Source organism: Dipodomys ordii, unplaced genomic scaffold, assembly GCF_000151885.1.
Source record: "Dipodomys ordii isolate 6190 unplaced genomic scaffold, Dord_2.0 Scaffold13719, whole genome shotgun sequence".
NCBI classification, from domain to species: Eukaryota; Metazoa; Chordata; class Mammalia; order Rodentia; family Heteromyidae; genus Dipodomys; species Dipodomys ordii.
This window is the reverse complement of record NW_012280931.1, coordinates 1-4,929: the sequence shown is the minus strand read 5'-3', so window position 1 is coordinate 4,929 and position 4,929 is coordinate 1. Positions and strand designations below refer to the sequence as shown.

The 4,929-nt window shown below is 42.7% G+C and overlaps 1 pseudogene; it reads left to right on the top strand.

The window, feature by feature from the left end:
• The first annotated feature begins 4,436 nt into the window (after positions 1–4,436).
• Positions 4,437–4,737, top strand: LOC106002555 (annotated as a pseudogene).
• Positions 4,738–4,929: the final 192 nt, after the last annotated feature.

Sequence of the window (4,929 nt, the reverse complement as noted above, 5' to 3'; positions counted from 1 at the left end):
TGGTAGAGCGCTCGCCTTGAGCTGAAGAGCTGAGGGACAGCGCCCAGGCCCAGAGTTCAAGCCCCATGACCGACAAAAAAAAAAAGAAAAGAAAAGAAATCAAGACTTTGGTAAGTCCTACCTTCCAAATTAGAGACTTGCAAAGACCCCTGGCTTTTGATTGACATCCTAGAAGGACCCTACTTTTGGAAGGGTAGGCAATCCCAGGACTAAGGGCTGAGTCCTTGAACTAACTTCTGATGGTTCATGCCTGTAATCCTACCTATTGGATCCTACCTATGCCTGTAATCCTATCAGGAGACTGATATCTGAGGATTCTGGTTGGAAGCCAGCCTGGGCAGGAAAGTCTATGAGATTCTTATCTCCAGTTTACCACCAGAAAACCAGAAGTGGTGCTATAGTTCTACAGCAGTACTGAGCAGAGGAGCTCAGGGACAGTGCCCATGCCCAGAGTTCAAGCCCTAGGACCATCAAAAAGAGAAAGAAAAAGAATGAAAGAAAGAAAGGAAGGAAGGAAAGAAAGAAAGAAAGAAAAATATTCTTTTTTTTTTCTTTATTTTTGGTTGGTCATGTGGCTTGAACTCTGAGCCTGGGTGCTGTCTCTGAGCTCTTCGGCTCAGGGCCAGCACTCCACCACTTGAGCCACAGCACCACTTCTGGTTTTCTGATGGTTTATTGGAGATAAGAGTCTCATGGACTTTCCTGCCTAGGCTGGCTTTGAACCGTGATCCTCAGATCTCAGCCTCCTAAGTAGCTAGGATTATAGGCGTGAGCCACTAGCACCCAGCTAGAAAAATATTCTTAAAAAAAAAAAAGAAAGAAAGAAAGAGCCAGGCGCTGGTGGCTCACGCCTGTAATCCTAGCTACTCAGGAGGCTGAGATCTGAAGATCGCGGTTCAAAGTCAGCCCGGGCAGGAGAGACCGGGAGACTCCTATCTCCAATAAACCACCAGAAAACCAGAAGTGACGCTATAGCTCAAGTGGTAGAGCGCTCGTCTTGAGCTGAAGTGCTGAGGGACAGTGCCCAGGCCCAGAGTTCAAGCCCCACGACCGACAAAGAAAAAAAAAAAAGAAAGAAATTCAAAGCAGATGAAAATCTATAGGAAGAAACAAAGGCTATCAGAAATGATAAATATGTGTTAATATGAAAGACTATTTCTTACATTGATTCAAGTTCATTTAATAGTTTTAAAGCAAATTAAAGCTAGGGATATAGTTTGGGGGTAAAATTCTTCTGTATGCTAAGGCCCAGAGCTCAATCCCTAGTGCTTAAAAAGAAATTATACTTTATTGTGGATTTATAACTTACATAGAAAGAAAAAAAAAACCTATATCACAAAAGTATAGAAAAAGAAATGGAGCCAGGTACTTGAACCAGTGGCTCAAGACACAATTCTAGCTACTCAGTAGACTGAGATCTGAGGATTGTGGTTTGAAGCCAGCCAGGACAGGAAAGTTTGTGAGATTCATCTCCAATTAACCATCAGAAAATCAGAAGTGGTGCTGTGGCTCAAAGGGGCAGAGCACTAGCCTTGAGCAGAAAAGCTCAGGGACAGCACCCAGGCCCTGAGATCAAGCCCCATGATTGACAAAAGAAAGAAAAGAAAAGAAAGAAATGGAGTAAAAACTACAGACAAACTGGATGCTAGTGACTGATGCCTGTAACCCTACCTACTCAGGATCTGAGTAATCCTAGCTGTAATCCTACTCACTGAGATCTGAGTGAGGATCAAGGTTCAAAGTCAGCCTGGGGAGAAAAGTCTATGAGACTCATCTCCAATTAACCACTAGAGAACTGGAACTGGAAGTAGAGATGTGGCTCAAAGTGGTAGACGGTTAGCCTTGAACAGAAAAGCTCAGAGGCAATGCCTAGGCCCTGAGTTCAAGCCTCATAACTGACAAAAAAAAAACAGTACAGACATAAGTGTTTAACATAATGATGGGTTTGATTAGAGAAATGCATTAGTAGGTAATTTCACTGTTGTACGTAGTATATACTTATTCAAACCCGGATGGCATTGCCTAGCACACACACAGTTTAAGTGGCATATTTGCATATGTATAAGAGAGCCTATTGCTTCTAAACTCATGATTCACAAAACCCTTTAACACCAGATTAAATCCAGCACAAGAAAAGCTGATGCAATCCAGAGACGGGAAATATGAGAATGCCAGAGGCTGTTGCTTTCGCAAGGGCATATTATCTTACACTGAACTTTCTTAATAAGCTTAAAAAAAAAAAAAAAAACAGGCTGGGTGCCAGTGGCTTACACCTGTAATCCTAGCTACTCAGGAGGCTGAGATCTGAGGATGGAGGTTTGAAGCCAGCTCCGGCAAGAAAATCTGTGAGTTTTTTATCTTGACTAAACTACAAAAAAAGCCAGAAGTGGAGCTATGGCTCAAGCGGTAGAGCCACTAGCCTTAAGCAAAAGGTCAGGGACAGGGCCCAGGCCCTGAGTTCAAGCCCCAGGACCAACACACACACACACACACACACCTATATATATATAGATAGATAAATAGATAGATAGATAGATATAGATATATCTATCTATATCTATATATAGGTGTGTGTATATATATACACATATATATATACACACACATATATATATACATATACATGTACATATACACATATATGAATGTATAGAATATAGATACAGAATAGAATATATATATATATATTCTCTATATAGTCTAATATATATTCTAAATCAATTGTTTCAGAAGTATCAGACTGAGGAACACTTTAGCTCAGTGGCAGAGCAGATGTTTAGTGTGGGTTTGACCCAAACACCACAAAAAAAAACGCAAGCTTGAGTAAACATAAATCATAGTGATTTATTACCTATACCAAATGTTATATACTATATATAATTGTGTCGGGCTTTTTAAAAAATTATTTGAAGTTTTCATTTTTTTAATTATTTTTAAGTAGTTGTACAAAAGGACTTTCAGTTCAACACATGTGTTAAGGAGTTCAGTGCCCCTTGATCAATGGTTCTCTCCCATTTCTCCCAACCCCACCCATTATGACTGCCTTCTCCCACCCTTCCTCCTGTCATTGGACTACTCCATCCCCTCGACCTCACCCATTCCTAACACCTCAAGTTTGTGCGAGATATTCATGTAACTCCCAATGCAATAGTGCACCCAACCCAGCACCACCACGACGAGTAAAGCATTGCACAAGGCATTATGATGGCTATGTTGTCATCGGCGATAGGAGCTTGCTAGTTCTGTTACCATCTTGTGATCGCCATCACATGCTCTGTGCAGTGCTGACTGCTATGGCGTCACGTGGGGGCGAGATGCACACTGTTGTTACAATTTCTACCTTATGCATCAAGTGAATATGTAGAGAGTTATGGATATAATAAATCCTTTAAACAATTAGGAAAACACAAAGGAATATAGGTTTAAAGAAAAAAACACTATTAGAGTAAACTGAATTGGATACTTCAAATATAATACCCAGGGGCTGGGAATGTGGCTTAGTGATAGAGTGCTTGCCTAGCATGCGTGAAGCCCTGGGTTCAATTCCTTAGTACCGCATAAACAGAAAAAGCCAGAAGTGGCACTGTGGCTCACATGGTAGAGTGCTAGCCTTGAGCAAAAGAAGGTCAAGGACAGTGCCTAGGTTGAGTTCAAGCCCCAGGACTGGCAAAATGATGATGATGATGATGATGATAATAATAATAATAATAATAAATGCCTAGCACTAGAGTCTCAGGCCGGTAATCCTAGCTACTCAAGAGGCTGAGATCTGAGGATCAAAGTTTGACCCTAACCTGGGTAGAAAGTCCATGAGACTCTTATCTCCAATTAACCACCAGAAAACTGGAAGTGGTGCTGTGGCTTAATGTTGGAGTGCTAGAGCAGAAAAGCTCAGGGACAGTGCCTAGGCCCTGAGTTCAAGCCCTATGACCAATAACAACAATAATAAAAAGAGTACTCAATTGTCTGGCACTTATGGCTCATACCTATAATTCAAGCTACTCAGGATGCTGAGATCTGAGAATCAAGATTTGAAGTGAACCTGGGCAGGAAAGTCCATGAGACTCCTAGCTCCAGTTAACCACTAAAAAAGCCAGAAGTGGAGGTGCAGTTCCATTTGTAGAGCACCAGACTTGAGAGGAAAAAAAAAAGCACCCAGGCCCTGAGTCCAAACCTCAAAACTGACACACACACACACACACACACACACACACACACAATAACCAATGCAAAGTGAACCAAGTGGTATAGTAGTTTAGCAATTACAAGGCTCTGAGTTCAAATCCCAGTACTGCCCTCCCCACAAAAACAAAACAAAACCTTTGGGACACAATTTAAACTCTTAGGGCGAAATCTTGAGGCCCGCTGCTGAGAGACAGACTGAGAGACAGACATGGCTCGGTTGGGGCAGTGGCCAGGGATGGCGGAACGTGAGGATGGAGCATGTGTCCCAGCTGCTCTCCTAGACGCTGAGCCAAGTTCTGTGGTTGTCAGGCCTTTCTGAGGCGGGAGCTGCCCCTGCAGTCTGGATCAGGGAAGAGAAAGCGCTAGAGGTTTATGATTTGATTTGAATTATCCAGGATCCAGAAAAGCCCAATACTTTAGAAGAACTGGAAGTGGTAACAGAGAGTGGTGTGGAGGTTCAGGAGATAAATGATTATATAAATGGTTATTATCAGGTTCACATCAACAGTACCTCATTGCTCTTTGGCAACTCTTACTGGGTTGTGCTTAAGAGTAAAACTTCAGGGGCTGGGAAAGTGGCTCAGTGGTAGAACACTTGCCTCGCATGCTCAAGGCCCTGGGTTCGATTCCTCAGCACCACATAAGAAAAAAGCCGGAAGTGGCGCTGTGTCTCAAGTGGTAGAGTGCTAGCCTTGAGGTGAAGAGCTGAGGGACAGCACCCAGGCCCAGAGTTCAGGCCCCATG